We start from the raw sequence: 19,517 nt of genomic DNA, 5'->3' as shown, positions 1-19,517 counted from the left end.
TTCTGTTAAGCTGGAGCTTCCCTCTGTAAAGTGACATTTACATTTTCACCAGACAAAGTTTTTCTGGCCTGAGATTTTCCAGCATTTGGGTTAATAGGAGCAGAGGCTGGCTCCGCATTGTCTGTGGCTTGACATTTAGATGACTGTCAGAGGCAGAGAGAGGGCAGTGGTTCAACAGTGCTTAACAAAAACCTGAGGGAAAGGAAAGCCCAGTTTTTGCTTCACCTTAGACACTACTGGTTTTCTTTTTACACTACCCTAACAAAGGCCAAGGAAGAATGATATCCACTCGTAGCTCCCTGTCTGGCAGACAGCTGCCATGAATGGCATTTCAAGACCACAAGCAATTCCAGAGTGAGGTTGGCTACCGTATGTGTGACTCCTGTGCTGAAGTCTTTTGATGGACTGCATATTCCAATGTCTTCTTCCAGTGCAGGACACAGCAGTGTTCCACTTGCTGAAGCTGCAGGACACTTCTGCTTCCTTCTTTAAAAACAGTTTCCTTCCCTTGCATGTTTATTTATGCTATCACTGTTTTGTAATATTTACAAAAATCAGTTTCTGATGGAAGTGCTCACAGAGCTCAGCTGCCTACCCATGACATGTGGGAAGAAGTTTCTCCTGAGGGACTCTCTTCCAGGTCTTATCTGGGACTCCTCTTTGCTCTTTCAGCCCCCTTGATACCAGCATGTCCGGCACCTCACTTCATCTTTCCCTCATAGGCCCCCAAATACCTCAACACAGTATCCAGTCTCAAATCCAAGCCAACTCCCTGGATAATCCAGTTTCCATTACCTCTTTCCAACTAACAATTTCCCTGAACAGTAATCAGACCTGGTATTCAGCATTTCTGCAGTGCTTGAGCTTGGAGGGAGCTCAAAGAGAGCACCGCTAATTAGCTCACATCTTATCTGTCAGGTCAGTGTTATCCTTGCTTGAATGACTTAGACACCAAGGCACAAAGTGACCAGCTCCACAGAGGGATTTGAACTCCTTCGATTCTAATCTTGCTCTTTCCTTCTCTGCTGATAGCAATAGAAGGTCATTGTAGTTCTGAGCCCGGAGATAGTGTGTCAGGTTTTCTGCTGGTGCGAATCAGCATAGATCCACAGGGACCTCAGACCCCCACTCTGTGTGGACAGAGATTTCTTAGCACAACTTGGGAATCCACCAGCAAGTCTGAATTTAGGTACCAGAATGATCTCAGCCTTCCTTTTCTCCATGGCAGACTAGGATAGACAAAACACAGGGAGATATGTAGGGGAGCTCTGGAGGAAAATTCAAGATGAAGAACGAAGGCATGCGCATTCCAGTGTGATGGAGGATTCCAGCCACCTGGAGTAGGTGAATAGCCATGGTGTTTCACCCCAGCTCTGTGGAGACTCATTCAAAATGTCCAGGCCACCCTCTTCCATCAAACATCCAAATAGCACCAAGCCTCAAGGGACAGAGTGCGCTCCTCCTTAGCCCATTTTGCCACACCTCTGATTTTCTTGCCTCGTGGAGCAAAGGAGCAGAGGGTGGACTTTTTCTCCCATGGAAGTGGGAACACACCCAAAAGCTCTGGGAGCCCCCACCACATCTCCACAGCCTCCAAGTATGAGAGTGATGCCTGCACCTCATACACACAGTCTGACATAACCACAGCCCAACACTGACTTTTTCTGTCCCAGCTTGCCCATCACGCTGGCTCCTCTGGGGCTGCAAACCAGCACTGACAGAACTCCATGATGCTTGTGGGCTGGACTGTATGGCTGCTGGAGTGGTACCCACCATGGCAAGGGCAAACCGAGACCCAGCTTCCCAGGGGTACTGGGAATGTGCAAGCGTTGGACAGTCCAGATAGCCCAGTAGTAGGGCCAGTAGAGGGCACTCCGATACCACCACTCACCTAGCAGACCGCACCCTCAGAAGGGGAGCAGGGCCACCCCCAAAGCCCTGTAGTCATTTTCGGTTTTGCCCTGGGTAAAGGAAGCAAAAGACATCAAGAGCAGCAGCCTGCAGTCCTGCTTCCTTCACTGCGGGAAGGGGGAGTAAACGGGTGAGGAGTCTGTAAGGGAGAGATGTCCCTCGAATCTCCCTGCTGCCCATGCCTGCCTCCACCAGCCCACAGCAGTCTCACTACTCAGACATGGATAGTGGATGCAATGCATAGACAGCCCTGAGTTTTGCCCTCTGAGATGATGGGTACATTGTGGCTCTGGCACAGGGCAGCTAAGGTAAGGCATTGCCTTTCAGTCCTTGGAACTGCCTTGAGCTCAATAACAGGACCCATCTGTCCCTGGTGTCTAATGCTGATGCTGTTCCTCCTTTCCCAGCTGCCTATTCTGGTGGTGTCCCTTTCACTAAGATAGACAAGCTCTGGGCATCTCCCTGCCATTCTCACTTTGCAGACAGCCTGCATGAGTGTCACCAGCACTGATTCACAGGTGGAAGATGGTCGAGGCCAGTCCCTCCCTAGATGAGAGGACTGCACCTAATGGAAAGGACAGCAGTCATTTCAGCACTGCTGCTCATGGCATGAGATGGTCATGGCAATGGAGAGGGGTTGAGATATCCTTTGGAGAGGTGCCTGGCTGCAGACTCTTCTGGAGAAGAGTTTTGTGGAGGCCAGAGTGCAGCAAAATCTTTCAGGAGACTTACTAACAAAACTTGCAGGAACCTGTGGTGAGCCCTCTCCTGTCTCCCTGACACCTGGAAGTCCTTTGCCAACAGCTCAAGGAATGCCGCACGGTGGGATTGCTAGTGCTGTGCTCACAGCATGATGCCTCACAGACATTGCTGGGCTGCAGCCACAAAATCAGAGGTGCCTGGACTGGCCTGTGCGTTTCTGCCCAAGTTCTGGACCCATCACAAAGTAGTATGACAGCTACATGGGAAACCAGGATCCCCTGGAGCGCTTAGGGACAGGAGATCTTCTTGATCCTCTGCAGAGGCGGCAGGAGCAGAGCACCTTCCTACGTGCTCTGAGAGCCTGAGCGCCTTGCGGTTTTGCTGCAATAAATCTGGAGCAGCTATAAATCTGGAGCAGCTGGCTAAAGTTCCTCCAGGGTTCAGAAGAAAACACATCCAGCCTGATGTGTTTTGTTTGCCCACTCACTGTGTTTCTAATTGGAATGTTTGTAGCTTGGGAAATTGCTTCTTAAACTACAGTACCCACAGGCCTTCACTGGCAGCTCGGCGTAGCCTGCTCGGGCAAAACAAAACAAAAAACCCAGACCTCTTAACTGGGTCTTTCTTACCTAACCCATGCAGGCAGCTGGAGGTCTTCAGTCAAGCCTGGCCTACCAGCAGCTGCATTTACTCGGTTCATTGGGAAAAGACTGGTGAGATCAGTGAGTGAGAAATGCAGCTGTGATTCCTGACCTTCTCACAGAGGCCATTTCTAGACCCTGGTCCTAGCAAGCAGGGTCTCCTGAGTCTAATTCCCCTCTATTTCTGCAAAGCACCATCCAGAACTTTTCTAAATGAGCCCTGAAGTCCAGTTTGGGAGAGATCACAAGGCAGAAACAACAAGCATAATGAACCATATTTAAAATGATATTTTTTCTGCCTTTGGAGTTTGGTTAATTTATAATCTATAAAAGTCGCTGCATAATTGTGTCTTGATTAAAATGGTATAATTAGGCGCTCTGGATCTCTCTCCCCTTTCCCTAAGATTATTTCTGTCTAATTGCTTTAATCTGTGTTTTCATGCACCCACTAGAAAATCAAAGCATGCTCCCATGAGGACGCGGGTGAGAGTGAATAAAGCTGACGACTCATTAAGTGCAGCAGAGAGAGGAAACTGCATCTAAATCACCACTACATTAATGAGGTAAAATAAAAAATCGAAATGAATAAATAACAAAGAGATAGAGGATTTTTTAAAAAACAACACAACAAACCAACCTGACATAGATTTTAATATTAATTAAGGACATATTGAATAGCAAATTGTCTGTAGTTAAGGCCAAGTTCCTCCATTGTTTTTAGAGAGCAAAAGGTCTGGGATTTTTAATTCTCCAGATCAGGGGTATTTTGTGAAAGGGGTGACTTGTGCAGAATGCAGCCTTGCTAGAGACAGAATAAAGTTCACTGAGCAGAGATTGAAGTATAGGAAGGGTGTCTGTCCAACTCAGCAGTTTAAGAGCAGTGCCACAATTAGCCTTGATCTGAGTAAGAACTGGATCAGACTCCAGGTGGACCAGTACCTGGATTCATGGAAAAGGTACTGACTGGTTGACTGCGTTGCTACAGAGGTTTGACAAGGCCCACAAGAATTGACCAAGTCCATTCTCTGCCCTCAGAGCAGAACAACTTCACCTCTCCCTTCCAGGTGAATTTCTGTCTTATTATCAACAAGGCTACAAACTCTACCAGCCAGCCCCAGTAACCTAAAACCAGGTCACTTATTTCCCTCAAAGTAAGAAATCTGGAAAAGAAGATATTTTTAAAAATCTTCTGGCTCTGTGTATGGTTTATGAACATCTGCTCTAGTTTACTGAGGAGAAGACCAAGGTACTGCTGTACTCTGGTCTCTTTTGCAGGGGAGACTAACTGTGCTGTTTGCTGTTTGCCTAGCTCAAGTACAAATTCCCACTCACTGCAGTGCAGAGAAGCTTATTTTTACCCCAGAGGTGACTGAAAAACTTTGTCACCAGGCTATGCACATCCTTGTTTATTTTCAGCAGTGTTAAGTGAGCTGGGCAGGGCATTGTATGGGTGCTGCCACTCTGCTCTGGGATCTAGAGCTCTGTACTCTGTGGCAGTGTTGGTACCGACTCCATGGCAGGGTTGGTAATCCAGCTGCCTAGAGCATGAGTGAGCACCATGATGTCATCCTCAGTCCCCACTGACAACATGCTTTGTCCTTAACCTATCCATTTCCTCTTCTTTAGTATGGGATGTCATGGAAACGTGCTTTTATGTGGCCTTCTCTATAGGTCCTCAGCCAAAATTTGGCTCCTTAACTTGGCCAAAATTTAGTTGGTCTCTGTCTCCTCATGACCTTCATACTGCAGTTCATATTTTTTCTTGCCATGGATACACAGGTTTCAAAAAGTGAAGGGAAAAGGCGTATGAACATGGCAAGGAAATCCAGGAGAGCATTGCTTGAGCAGTGAATAAGAGCTATTGTCTCAGCAGAAAGCTTGATCCAGCTGCATCCCCCAGGTCCCTGGCTGCAGGGTAGGCTCCAAAGCTTCTCCCTGACTGAGAGAACACTTTGCCCTGCTCTATCAAGTGGGCACTTCATGGTCCTGAAAGGTTAGGGACACATATTTGAATGCCCTGCTGGGACACTGCCTGACAACAGTTCTTGGTCCCTCGGGGCTTCCCTGTCAGCATCCCATGAGAACCAAGCACAGAGGGAGGCTCAATGGTCACGTCAGTGTGGCAGCTGACAGGATAATACTGGAAAAGAAAGGAGGATCATCTGCTTGCAGCCCTTGAGTTCAAGAAGAGCCTAATCTAATTAAGTGGAGACCACTATCAAATTACCAGCTCTCTTTTAACGTAGCCATTTTAAGTGGCTCGGTGTATTTATAGTAAGCGAGTTAGGGAGGGCTTTTCTCTCTCGAGGTTATGCTTGTGTGTAAGGGAGAGAGGTATAATGTTAAGACTTCTGCTTTGATTTAGTTCCCATACCCAGCCTGGAAAACATTTTGCAGAAGATTTAAGACACCAAAATGTGATCCCAGCTAGCTTCTTCTGATGCCTATGAAGGGACTGTCTGTCTGGATTGTTTCCGAATTTTGCCCAACTAACCACTACAGAAGTTTTCTTTTGGGATTAAGATTTCCCTAAAGCAAATATATCTTGCTCAACTATCTCAGGTCAGTCAATGGTCTTGATAGGGCAAGAGGAGGGGCTGACTCGCCGTGGTCAGAAATCAGCAGCCGTTTTCTGCTGAACTTTGATGGGGGTGGAATAGACCTGTCAGTGGTGGTAATGGAGTGAGTGGAGAGGCTCTTGTCCCCATAGCCCTGTGAGTGTTGTTGGTTGATGGAGTGCCCCAACTTTGTCTTGTGCTGAATAGTGTTGCTGGCATCCTATACATCCCTCTCCATTACTCTCCCTGTAATTCCATCTCTAGGGGAGATTCTGTGCAGCAGGATCTGTGCCAGATGATCCCCCAGGCTTGAAACAGGGAGGAGGTGGGGGGGTGTTTTCTCTAGGAGCTTTTTCCGTGCATAACATTAATAATCCTTAGCCCTTTATCTAAAGCTTTTACAAATGTTAATTCATTAACCTCTCACAATCACCCTCTGAGGTAAGGATTATTATCCACAGTATTGGAGAGATGGGAGAAGTTGAGACGTGGAGCGCCCAGCCTGAGGCTGTGGGACAAGGCAGTCAACGCCACGAAGTCCTTCCTTACCCTCCAAAAACTTGTCTCTTCTCTCCTGGTGATGGGTGGGCTGGGTTCTTCAGGTCAATCTGTCTCTGACAAGAAACCTTGCTGGCAGTATTTGCTGTTCATTTCTCTCTCTGAAAGAACCTTTCTTTCAAGACTAGTTGGGGCATGGAGCCTTATGCCACTGTGCCATCGCATACTGTCACCATGGGACAGTCTGACCTGCATCACACAGAGACTGTGCACTGCCCTTTGTCCAGGTGCTGAGGCCCCCAGTGTGCTTCTGTGGCTGTCAGGTCACTACCTGTATTACTGCTTGTAAGCAGAAAGGAAAAAGGAAGAAGGAGAGAGAAACGGGGAAAAGGAAAAAGGCAGAAGGCATAGAAAAAAGAGATCTTTTTGTCTCCTTCACTATCCCCATTTCCCTTCCAACTGGGATTTCTTCTGCTCTTAATCACATGTCTCATTCCTGATGTGAAAGATTACAAACCAAGAGATTAAAAGATTACACAAAGTGGATAAGATAGACTTTGCTGCCTCCTTTCCTCTTGCTGGGACAGACCTCAGGGAAACCTTCCGCTTTCCCCACATTCCTTCCCCTCCCACTGCTTGATCTTTACAGATCAAAAGGCCTTTGCCTTCTGAGAGTTTGAGCCATTCTGGCCATCTTCAAGGCCACTCTCTGATCCTTGCTCAGGGGCAGATGGAGAGAGGAGTGATACGTGTGAGCTTGGAGGAGCCACTGACATAATGTCCTAGCTGTCCATCTTCTTGTAGCATATCTCCTCTCAGGAACTCTCCTTCCCCAGGCAGTATATATTTCCAGAGACCTCTATGACAAGGCATGAAAAGGTTCCAAAGCCCCCTGGACCCATTGCAATGAAGGTACCACCCATGGTGATGTGAAGCCCCTCTTGTGAGGTGAGCATGTGGGAAGAGCCTAGAGCAGATCAAACTGGTGGTGGGCTCCTTTGGCTATTCCTTCTCTGGCAAGGCACATGCCAGGGACAGATGAGGGACCCTCTGAGTACATCTTCAGCTCTGATAAAGGGATTTTTCAGCAGCAAATCTGATAGAGCAGGGATTTTATGCTGTTCACTCCTGAGGTGTTGGGGCTGTGGAGAGGAACATATTTGTTGCATTTTGGGTTGGTCCCTTCGTTCTCTGCTCTTCCTTGAGACACTAATTACCCCAGACTGCCTTCTGCTAATATGTCCTTTGAGGGCTTGAACTGTCTCACTGTAGTTTCAGATCAGGGCTGGAAAACACAACACCTTTCTTCCCTTTAATTTTGCTGCTCCCTCCTTGCTTGAGTTCACTGTTGCTCTTCTTGATGACACAACAGCCAACAGAGTTAGAATTGAGCTTGGCTCCCTCTGGGCAGTGTCTACAATCGATTCAATGCCTGGAGGTGCTACCTCATCCCAGGAGAATCTCCTAACTGTGGCATGCTCGGAAATCTCTCAGCCTGTTGGAGACAGCATTGTACAGCCCTTGCCCCCTCCTCTAGGTCCACAGCTGCTAGAAGAGAACCTGAAAGCACTTCCACTCTGAAGGGTCTGAGCAAATTAGTGTCCAACACACTCATGGGCTGTTATTTCCAAACATGCTGCCCCTTGTAATGAAAAATGGGCCCCTCTTCACAAGGCATCGGTCTGACAGTACAGGATCTGCTGATGCTACGTAACGCATACATGATACTTGCCGTCTTCCACAACCATTACAATGTGCAGCCACTCGTGCAGAAGGACCCTTATGTCTTCATTCCTGACAGCTGCCAGTCCCTGGAAAACAATCCCTTGTCTCCCTCCTCCTGGAGTCCCAAAGCCAAGCTGCGAGGCTGGGAGCACACGAGCAGGGAAGGAAATCTGCCAACTTTGTCTTTCTCCCTCTCGCTCTCTCTTTAGCTGCCTGTGAGGGAGGTTGCAGTAAAATAATGAAATAAAAGCCAAGGCCCAGAGAAAGCTGATTCATCCACAGCCCAGGGCCAGCGGCCGGCTCCAAGCAGAGCTGTAAAATCAATCTGTCACTGCTCACCGCAGTATAGATCAGTGGAGAGATTCTGACTGCAGCGAGGACAGAGCCCAGCCTTCTCTTGGGGCCTGTTTCCCCCAGCCATGGGACACACTTGTACCCCAGGGAGAAATGAGCAGACGGGCAGAGGAAGAGGCAGAGAGGGAGAAAGGCTGATCTGCTGGCTCTGTGAGCTGGAAAAGCTCCCAGTGAGACTCCCCTCCCTGGCAGCACACACCTAAGGCAGCGCAAGCAGACCGTGTGGCTGCCTTCCCTGCCTGACTCTTCCTTCCTTGTGTGGGTAAATGGCCCAAGGGCCGGGTAATGGGGAAGAGAGAGGAATGGCTATCTGCACTCCTAGCCCCTAATCCCAAGAGGTACCATCCATGTTGAGCATTACCTGCAGTATTCCCCGGCCTGGGCAGAGAGGGTTAAAAAACTCAGTTTTATCATCACCTTTGTGACACCCAGATTCAGGGCTATTCCAGGAATTAACAGTTCCCTGGTGTATGTTGGAATAACACTAGGGAATTGCTTTAATAAGGTCAGCTCTCTTGTTCACCTCTAACACTGTCTCCAAACTTAGAGGATGCAGCAGCCCAACAGAGCAGCAGCTGAACAGAAAGATGTAAACCAAGATGGTTCTTGGGGTTGTTTCTATCTGTGTCAAGGGGGCAGAAGGATCAGGCCTGGCTGGAGCGTGGTGGTCTCAAAGACATTGGCACAAAAGAGTTAGAGGATAATTCTTCTCCTGTCGTGCAGGATGTAGAGAATGAGGTGCCTCTGCAGCTGACTTACAGTATCTATGACGTCCTTAGGAGGTTTTTTTTCTTGGTGAAGTTTTTTTTTTTTTTTTTTTAACTTGTGAGGTAGCAAACAACTGAGTCTTTCCAGGGCTTTTGACAAGGTCATAGCCTCTGCAAACTAAACATGAAGGTGAGCTTCTATATCCTCTGGGTGATTATCTGCAATGGGATGAATAAGCATCGGGGACCTGGCTTTAAGTCAGATAGAGGACCTAAATGTCCCACAGCTCCTGGAGATGTGATGCTTGCTTCTGCTTGTCTCTCAGGGCAGTTCTGTTCTGATGGATTTAAGTATTGTTCCTGGGTCAGTGGGAGTTTGAACAAATACTGTTTGACCCTCATGGGCCCTGGCATCACAAGAATCTTTTCCCCATATTTCTGAGTACAGAATGGATCTGTGCCAGCAGGAGAGTCTCTGGGAGACTCATCCCGAACATACTGCAAGATGATCCCGGAGGAACTCAAGCAGGAGCAAATCCTGCACTCATTTGGATTTGGAAACCTTTTCTCCTACTTCAACTCCCTTTAAGATTAGAGTATCTGTCCTTGAAGGAGGTAGAGAAAGATGGAAGCAAGACTGTTCCTTTATCTTTTACCTTCAAAAGATCTTGGAGGAAAAACTCTATGGTCATAACTCCCCAAAGTGATAAAGGCAAGGAAAATAAAGCGTGTCGTTGCCAAGACAAACTTCTTTCTCTTTTCATCCCAGGTGCAGTGAGTAGCTTTGACATTTAATACACTGCAAACAGACATCTATATATGATCCAAGGAACATCCAGAAGTGTTCTCAGAGCTGCCTTACCTCTTGTCTCTTTGAGGAGTGTGTGTGTGACTATGTGTTTTTTTCCCCTCCTAAGTTTACAGGTTTGGAGTAAAAGAGGGTATAATGAGCTTCCTATGTGTCGTTTTCAGCACAGCTGATGATCTTGTGCTTGTACCTGGTAGACTAACTTGTTTCTTCATGCCATCTATCTCGCCCGTGTGATGCCTGGGGCTAGTTTTGTAGATCGGTCCTTTGCACTTGTTGCCTGTGTTTTGGGGGAGGCAACTCATTCCACTAGGGCTACTGATTGTTCGCCCCTCTTTGTATAGTGTCTGTGGGTTTGGCTTCCTGTCCCTGAGGCAGTTGCACACGTGTGAGAAGGCTAGAGGTGGTCCTGTACTTGCTGGGTTTGGATTTGCATGAGGTTATTTTTCTCCCAGCCCAGAGAAAAAAGTGAAGAGGGGTCAAAGAAGCTCAGCAATCCCCTACAGATGTACAGGTGTGTGATAGATGGGGTAATTACATTGTTCTGTACTTCTACAATAACTAGCGGGATGCCACAGGTGATGCAATGGGACATTACAATATAATGTATTTAATAATAGTATTGCTTGCATTGAGGTATGTGTGTAGCAGAGTAATTCCCCTACAGTTCTTGGACTGCATGAAGAAAGTAATTAGCTCCCCATCAGAGATTACATGCACTTGTACATTTGTACCCACATGTGTGTGAGTTTCGCAGGTGGCAGGTTTATATGTCTGCTTTCGTAAAAGCTGTTGCAAGTGTGTTGATATTTACGCTGAGAGGGATGTCTCCACCCAGCTGTTGCGTGTGTGTGTGTTTGTGCGAGGCAGAGGTGCAGATGGTGTCTGTTCAGCTGCAAGTGGAGGTTTCAGAACATTTCCATTTGTTCTTGCCACCTCTACGTGTATCTATGTGAAGGACAGTCAGCGGGCAGAAGAATATGTGGGTGTGAATTGGTCATGAGTAAACGTAGGTGTTGGAGCAGGTTTCTAACATCAGAGTGGCCAGGGGCCAGAACAGCCTCTGAGCAGGGAGTAAATTGTGTCACAGTACTACGATGGACCTTGAGACATTTCTGAGCAAGATTATATGATGTGGCTGCCTGGAATAGCAGGAGACTGGATTGTACATCCCAGGAAACCCAGTTCCTATCCAACGTCCTATGTTCCTAAGTTTCTTTGCATCTGTTGCATGTCTGCGCGTGTCTGAGCGAGACAGGCAGTCCCTCCACAGCAACAGTGAGTGCCAGGGATATATCATGTCCCTTCCGTCGTGGTCTGTGTGTCTCTATGTCTGTCTAGGGATTATTTATGTCTAGCTGTGACATGTGTTTGTGCTTTCTGTGAAGGGGCTGGGGAGTAATTTCTTAAGAGTCACCCTGTGTTTGATAAAGTGATTTCCTAGCAAGTATTGCCTGTGTGCAATATCTGAGGGCTGAGCTGTAGCTGGCTCCCCAGGACCTGGTGCACATGGATGTTTGTTTCTGACTGTGGGCAACATCTTCATCAGCAATGGCATGTGTGTGTCTGGGCATGAGGCAGGAGGTCTTCTAATACATGCTTCTTGCATGTACGCGAGGGTATATGCTTATGGGTGATTTCTGAGGAGCTGTTGCATTTCACTCTGTGGCAATTTGAGGAGGTGTATGAAAGAGTGTCTCTAGAGCAGTCACATGTCTGTGTTTGTGTGTGTGTGTGAAATGTTTCCCCCACCTCCTGTTGCATTTTTACTTGTCAATTTTCTTAGCAAACACCACAGAGCATGTTTCGAGGTGTAGTTTTCCAGGGCTGTTTCACACACCTGTGTCAGTAGGCATATAGCTGTTGCGTGCATACCTATGTGCATGTAGCTCCTCAAGCCTGGACCTGTCTTGTTCCTAGAAGCTGTTTTATTTTCATGTGGTTGACTTGATTTGGAGAAGCTGTAGTCGCTGTGTGCGCGCGTGTGTGTGTGATTCCCCAGCAGCTGGTGCTTGTGTGTGTTCCTGGGAAGCTGTTGCTTGTTGTGTGTAGCTCTTCAGCAGCTGTTGTAAGGAAATTGTGTGTGTGTGAGTGTGTGTGCAGTTCCCCAGCAGCTGTTGCATGCGTGCTCATGTCTCCGGTAGAGGCCCACCCCTTTCTGCCTGCACTGGAGTGGTGGCTGTGCAGGCGAGGAGAGCTTGGAGCTGGCTCCATGGGAGAGGGACCTTCGCCTGTCACAGCCTTCCTAGCTGGGAGAAGCAGTGCCGGCTCTGGTCCTAGAGCCCTATCAGCCGAGCCTGTGGCGAATTAATCACTTGCGTTTTAAATGCCAATACAGCCCTTTCTGCCTTCTTCTCCCAGTGATGCGGATGCGGCGAAGGCAGCAAATCCTCCGGCTGTGCGTGCCCTCCATGGACTGCTGCTCCATCCTTGCCTGTCGTGCTCGCGTGTGTGCATGGCTGGGAGTGCTGCCTAGGTGCAGCCGGGAATGAGACAGCTGTGGGGCAGGGGACAGCACAGTTCCAAGGGGTGACTCAAGGTGGGGAATACAGCCCCCCCTACACACCCACAGGGCTGCAAGTTGCTTGAAGACAGGGGTCTTTTGTGCCTCCACTTCGTCTCTGTCATGCCCCGAATGGATGTTGGGAGCAATCGCCCCTCCAGAAGCAGGTATGTGTGTGTGTGTGGTGTGTGTCTGCGTGTGTGACACATTTTTGTGTGCAGTCCTTGTGCAGCTGCCTTGCATGTCCTCATCTCCCTGTTTTCGTCCGTGTCGCCTCTCGGAGAAGCGGCTGAGATTGGAGGGGGAGGTCTGTGTGGGGGAGAAGGGCAGGATATACAGATTGCCCTTCTCCTCCAGCCCGTGCAGGCACTCCCTGGGGAGTGGACATCTCTGATCTGAGGATGAAGGCGAGGGGGTGAGTGCAAGAGGGATGGGCAAGTGTATGGGGTGTGTGTGGGGGATTGGTGATGGAGGGGAGAGAATGCCCACATGGGGTGATGAGAGGGAGAGAGGCTTGTAGATAGGTCTCCCTCTCAGTCTGTGTGTGCATGCACTCACTTAGGATGCTGAATAGGTCCAGGGCTTGCTGCACGCAGCTGTGTTTGACTGCTCTACTTCTATTAAAACCTTGCAAGAGGAGAGGATACATGCATAGGTGTATATATACACGTGTGCGTCTTTGCCCATGTATTTATGTATAGATATATATGTATACACCTCCCCACGTACATGCATATGTGTATATAGATATACGTATATGTATATTGCCTGTACTTATGGGAGGGAGAAGGAGAACGCCCTACTCACTGCCTCTTTGCAAACTTTGTTGGGGAGCCTTTGCAAACAGTGATATGTGTGTGTGTGTGTCTGTGTGTGTGCACGCGCTGTACGAACATTTGCCTGGTTTGGATGCAGGGGAGTGAGTAAATCACTGCTCTGCTTCTACACTGCTCTTCTCGGAGGCTGACTGGCTGCAGAAAAGTCATTGCGTGGTGTCTGTCGGGTGGATGAGTGTGTGTGTCTGGTGGTGGGAGCTGGATATTTATGTAGGGGCCCAGGACAGCTACTTGAATGCATACGTATGAGTATATGCATTGCTTGCAGGGTGTCTGCGTGGCCATTTATTCCACCAGGGAAAACATGCCCACATTTTTATGCATAAGGATCTTCCTGCTTTGGGGCATGGGGTGGGGGGAGGAGAAGCTGAATGAATGAATGGGAACAAGAGGAGGGGGAAGGAGGAGGTGTGGGGGTGGGGGAGAGAGATGAACAGACGCATCCTATTCTCATCCCAGGACAGGCAGGAGCGCACAGCTGCTGCTATTCCCATTCCAGAGCTCAGATGTGGCTGGAGAAAGGCAGCATAAATCTGCTCATGCTGCAGCAGGCAGCATATTTGGGAGCTGCTGTGCGTAATGCTCTCATGTGCGTGCTGGTATGGCTCCCCCCTACCTCTGCATGCATGCATGTGAGCACACGTGTGCTCATTGCATGTGTGTATTGTGCGCAGAGGCAGGGGCTGCTGTGCACAAACAATATGCTTGCAAACATCCTCTCAAGCACCCGGGAGAGGAGGTGTCGGTGATGGGGAGGAGAGCATTGCTCGTGCGCTGCAGGCGTGTGAATCTTGCAGCCGTACACAGCCTGCGGTCCATTGGCACCAACTCTGGGCTCCCACAAGCGTCTGCTGCTGGGGGCCGGTGTGTGCACGCAAAGTGGGTGCACATGTGCAGGACGGATTTAGGAGCTGCTCCCCTTCCTTTTATCCTAAAGGCTGGAGAGCACAACCCTTCTCCCCAGCCTGGAGGTAGGGAGCTATAAACCAAGATATGAAGCAGGGAGATGAATGCTGAGATTGGAGCAGGGGTAAAGATTATGTATGGAGTGTTTGTTTGGGAGTGGGGGGTCTCCACGTCCCTGGAGGGGGTCTAGGTGATTGAGGAGCCTGGCTGCATTGCATGCTGTGAGCCAAAGAATTTGTCATGCACCAGGAGGTGGGAGGGAGCAGGAGTGTGTGTGTTGTGGGGGAGCTGCTTTGGAGAGGGAGAAGGGGAGCTGTGCTGGGGTGTGGGGATTTCTGGTGACCTGTATCCCTCCTCCCCCTGTACCCCACTTCACCATCACTCCTGGGTCTTGGGAAGCGCAGCCTGACAGCATCACTAATGTAATATTCAGAGAGCTTCATTTGCATGGAACATGCATTATTAATATATTTAAATACAGCCCCCCTCCCACCTCCCCCCTTTGTGCAGACAGTACCAGCAGCAGTGAGGAAGCTGCAGGGAATAGAGGGGTGTTGATGCGGTGCTGGGGGTGCAAGACAGCCACTTATAATCCACTCATTTTCCCAGCCTAAAAACCTTCCCCTACTCCCAAGCCTGTTCCCCACCCTCCTCACCTCATTATTTTCCTTTGGGAGGTGTCTGGCTTATAGGACATCTAACTCACAAGCACACAGATTTGTCGGTATGAAGCCTTCATTACTCTTTCCCCATCAGAAACTATGACACTGAGGGAAGAATTGTAGATGCATGGCCTTTCCCTTCTTCACTCAGCTCCAGGCAAAGTGAGTATTTGGGAATATGCTGCCTGATGTGCAGCGCTGGTGCAAAGCTAAGCTGTGAAGCAGAAGCTGCTTGGAGGGTAGAGAGGGCGTTTGGGAAAGGGGAGGGCCTATGGAGGTGTAGCTTTTGCTGGGGGGCAGCTTGCATTTAAAAACTGAAAGATAAAAATCACAGGCAGAGAGGGAAGGCAAGAGGTGGGGGAAACATAGCTGTGATGATGTCTGTGATGTTTGTGCCTACCTGGGTCATGTCAGAAAGCCAGATGCAGCTCCAGGCAGAGTGCAGCTGCCTCATCTGACCCTGTTGAAAAGTGGTGTAGCGCACTGCTCACCTGGGAAAAAAAGCTAGTGGTCACATCAGGGCCTGTTGAAACCTCCTAGTGCTGTCAGCAGCTGTGTCAGAAAATATCAGCACATTTGCTGAGAGAGAGACCTGGCTGCTCTCTCCCTCATCCCAAATATTGTGTTTTTTCCTTCAGTCCCCTGTATGTGTGGGTCTGGGCTAAGCTGTTTCTTTTATTAGTGTGAAGGAGAGCAGAGGACATGCATGGAACACCTCTTCCTCACATTCTTGTGAGCTGATGAGAGGCACCTTGCTCTGGGAAAGGGATGTGATCTCCCCCAAACATACTTGCAGCCCTCACCCATGCCCTGGCACCAGAGTAGAACAGGAGCAGCTTAGGTGCAGAGCAAATGTGTTCCAGGAAAATATCCCCTTTTCTGGCAACAGAGGAGCTTTTGCTTTTCTCCTCCACAGAGGAGCAAAGCTGTCCTGAACAGTGAGGGATGCCAGGCTGCAAGCAGGTAAAGGGAAAGGTGGAGCTTCCCTCAGCACTGCTGGTTCTCCTGATGGGGATTGTCTAGTTTTGGAGGTTCTGCTGCTGTGGATTGTCCAGCTGGTCCTGATGCTGAGTTGCAGCAGGTGTTTGAGGTCTCTTTTGGGTTCTGCAGGGCTGGAGCTCAGTGTCCTGTGATGCTTTTCTGTGTGGGAAGAGGAGTGAAGGAGGAAGTGGGGTTGAGCTGCTGAGGGGAGGCAGGCTGAATGCATGGGAATTAACTCAAGTGCTGGGAGGGAGTGAAGTCTTTTTGGGTTGGAAGGGGAGAGTGCAAAGCTCAGGGACCAGATCAAAGGGCTGTGACCCACCTTCAGCCCTTTCTCTCAGCTGCCTCAGGATGGGCTTCCTCCAGCTGTGAACCAGATGAAGGCTATATTTAAAGCTCCAGATGAGTCAAGCTTGGCACTTTGGAGGTGAAAATGATTGTGGGACTGTTGTTGTTTGCTTCAGTGGTGAGATGGTCTGGCAGCAGTTATAGCTTCACTTTAGCGGAGCTACATTTGTGTCCTGGCTTTCCTGTGTTCCCCAGCTGATATTAGTTTTGTTACTTGCTTTGCCGTTCCCTGACATCCTCTTCAAGGTACTATAGCAGCTCTCCAGGTCTCCTGGGAGTTCAGGGGTACCAAGTCATTGCCTGAGATGAACCACTTTCCTCACAGGCAGGACTGACCAAATAATTTTTGGTCACCAAGGAGAAATGACCTCATTTGCTCAACACTCATAAGCCAAGAGGAAACCCAGTTCCAGCTGACCAGCTGAGTTACAGAAGGAGGGAAGGGCAGTTGTCACTCTTTCCACAGCATTATAAGGGATGGGAAACGAGCTATAATAGATGGATCCAAGTTGAGCTGAGTGACTTAATGGGTTTGATCCCTAGATGTTTTCCGTTGCAGGCAGTCTTTAAGGTTCCTAGGCAGCACTGGTTTGGGTGGGCGCAATGGCTACATGGTGCCTTATAGCAGACCATCAGATGCCACAGAGATAGGCACGGAATCAAAACTCTAGAGGAGAATCTGTCCTGTTGTTGAAGGTGTGGCCTATCCATCCTTCTGTCCTGACCCAATGATATGCAGGGGCTCTTCCTTCCCGTCTACTGTCACCCCAGCGAGTCCATCTCACCCCAGCGAGCGCATCTCCAGCTTTTCAGCCTTTTAGCATAGAGCCTAGTTCCAGACAATATGGCACAACATGACTTTCACAGAGGAGAAAAAAGGTGTCTGAAGGCCAAGAATCCGTGTTCTTCCCTACATAGAGACATCCACAAACAAAGTTAATACCTGTCTGGTTTTGGTACCTGTAGGGGAGCGGCTGTTTGCAAGAAACTGTGGGTGGTTTAGACTCCTGTGAGTGTCAGTCTAATAGCAGAGCGATGGAGCAAATACTGTTGTGAGGAAGGGTTATCAGACACATGACTTGGAGAAGGGGTGTCACTGAGAATCCCTTGCTCTGCCACAACGGGCTTGTGGGGAAATCTCTTCCCCTTTACAGTCCTCAGGACTCACCTCACTTCTGATTGGCTTGGGTCGTAAGCTAATCACCGTGGAAGGTGCTATAGATGTGCAGACTGTGTCTCAGGATGGTGTACAGGCTACCAGAGTCCTTAAGGTAAGGTGTCATATGTTTGTATTCACTCTTTCAGTGGCTTATGCACTCAGTCTGAAGAGTAGCTGGGTCAGAGCTGCCTGTGTTAGGTTACTATGAGGACTCCATGAGCTATCCTTCCTCTGGGAACACTGGCTCATGCGTGAGAACATGTATGTTCATGGACAGGGGGAGAAACATTTTCTGCTAGGCTTTGTCTGTCCTATCTTGTGTGCACAAATTACCTCTGTACAGGGACAAAGTCTCTGTGTGCATGTATGATGTCATCCCCTCCATCTCAGCTTTGTCTTTATTACCCATGTATATATGCTCCTGTGTGCATTTGTGGATATGCCTGCATGTGATGCAGGTAATTGTATGTAGCTTTATTTGTGGCATCAGCACACATGTATGTATGTGTATGTGGACCTTTTCCATCTCTTGGGCTTCATCCTTGGGTCTCATCTCAAGGTGTGTGACTATATAAGTCTTTGTAGTTGTGTGCCATGTCTAGCTGAAGGACATCAACCCTTTCTGTCCATATACCTTCTTCTCCCCACCTCTAGTGAAGCTGTTTCTTCTTCTCCCTGGGGAGAGGCCCTGTGGTTTAAGAGGTAGTCTTGAGTTGTATTACCCAGTGCCACTTGTATGAAGTAAGTTAAATTTCCTGACATCTGTGTAGTCAAGTACATCCAGAAACATCAAGCCCTGAAGCACAAGGGAGGCCAAATTCATGTTATTTCTAAGGCTTTAGTGAGACTAGTCTGGAATGCCTGGCATTCAAACGTGAGTGCTATGCTAGCAGCACTAGGGTGATAAATTGGAGGGAATTCAGAGAAGGGCAACAAAAATGATGAAAAGGCTGGAGGGACTTATTTATGAGGAGAGAGTAAAAGAACTAAATATGTAGAGCTTGTCTAAATGATGATATGATAACAGTTTACAAGTATTTGAGGACTGTAAATGCCAACGAAAGGGAGAGATTATTTAAGGTAGCAAAAGATGGTCAAAGTCAGAGGTATGGGGTGAGGCTGAGCAAAGAGAAGAATATTTGGCTGGCTCTGAGGATACACGCAAGCTTTCAGGTGTGAGTGCTCAGATCACCTACGAAAGAGCCTCACAGGTTTATGGAGACATGACTGGTTGCAGCAAGGAAACATACAGTGGTGAAAAGGGGTGAAGGGAACAAGCAAGACTTAGCTAGTGGTGGAGATGGAGTGATCTGCAAGGCCTGTTCTTCACGTGCAGCATTGCCAGGAAAATTTTCAGAGATGTTTGATTGTCTTTCACCTTTTATTGATTCCCTGTCTTGCTGCTGGGGAGAACCTGCAGACACCATTGTTGAAGGAGTGGAGAGGTGGTACTGGAAGAATGAGTGAACAGACTCCGATGGAGATGGAACATATCATTCCTCTTATGTCTCCATCCCCTCTGGGTGGAGAGGTAGTCTAGAAAGCAATATTGTGGCAAGTGACAGTAGCTGAAAAAGGGGCTTTGCTACAATAAATTCCTGAGAGGTTGCAGGCTGAAAGTTCCACAGCGAGTGGTTCCCTCTTGCCAGACAAGGATGGCTTGGCATGTGGACAGTGGGCTCAGGAGGGTCAGACATTCCTCCTCTGACTTTCTAGTCACAGATGGTCCAGAATTGGGACAACGAGGTTAGAAGGATTAACACCCTTCCTTTTTTTCCCCATTGCAGTCACAGGCCAGTAAAATTGTGTCAGATCATAATGAAAAGATTAGTGTGGAGAAGCTGCCATGAATAGTGTGATAGACAGGTCAGGGAAATGGAAGGGAATTCAGGGGGGCTGGCCCTGTTACAGATGGTCTGCTGAAAGGGCTCTCTGTTTATCAACAAGGAAAGGGGAATTGGTCTTACAAAGTCTGGAACAAGGCATTGAGGGGGCTAGCACTCAAGCACAGATGTCATTCCAATAAGGAACTGTACTGGCCTGACTGGTTGAAATGACTGCAGACCTCCTTCCAGCTTTAGGGCAGAGGGGAAAAGAGTCGTTCTTGGAAGGGTGTCTGTTGTTTCCTCCCTTGTCCGTTCATTTCCAATATGATCTAATGCCCCAAAATGATATTGTTACTCACAGCTACTATCTCTCCATAACTTCTGCATCAGCC

General features: G+C 48.6%; 1 long non-coding RNA gene across 3 annotated transcripts in view; it reads left to right on the top strand.

The window, feature by feature from the left end:
* LOC128852010 (uncharacterized) overlaps positions 1-19,517 on the top strand; it is a 63,000-nt gene that overhangs the window by 1,306 nt on the left and 42,177 nt on the right. The window contains exon 3 of one of the 3 annotated variants that reach the window (XR_008449617.1): positions 3,707-3,817. The exons of 1 other annotated variant lie outside the window; for it this stretch is intronic. This is a non-coding gene — a long non-coding RNA (uncharacterized LOC128852010). Of the gene's footprint in view, positions 1-3,706; positions 3,818-12,085; positions 12,575-19,517 lie in introns of those variants that run through there. One more of the 3 variants, XR_008449615.1, reaches the window with a different exon arrangement.

Source organism: Cuculus canorus, chromosome 1 (genome assembly GCF_017976375.1).
Source record: "Cuculus canorus isolate bCucCan1 chromosome 1, bCucCan1.pri, whole genome shotgun sequence".
NCBI classification, from domain to species: domain Eukaryota; kingdom Metazoa; phylum Chordata; class Aves; order Cuculiformes; family Cuculidae; genus Cuculus; species Cuculus canorus.
Note: the sequence above shows the minus strand (reverse complement) of the source record. Positions and strands in the feature narration are given on the sequence as shown.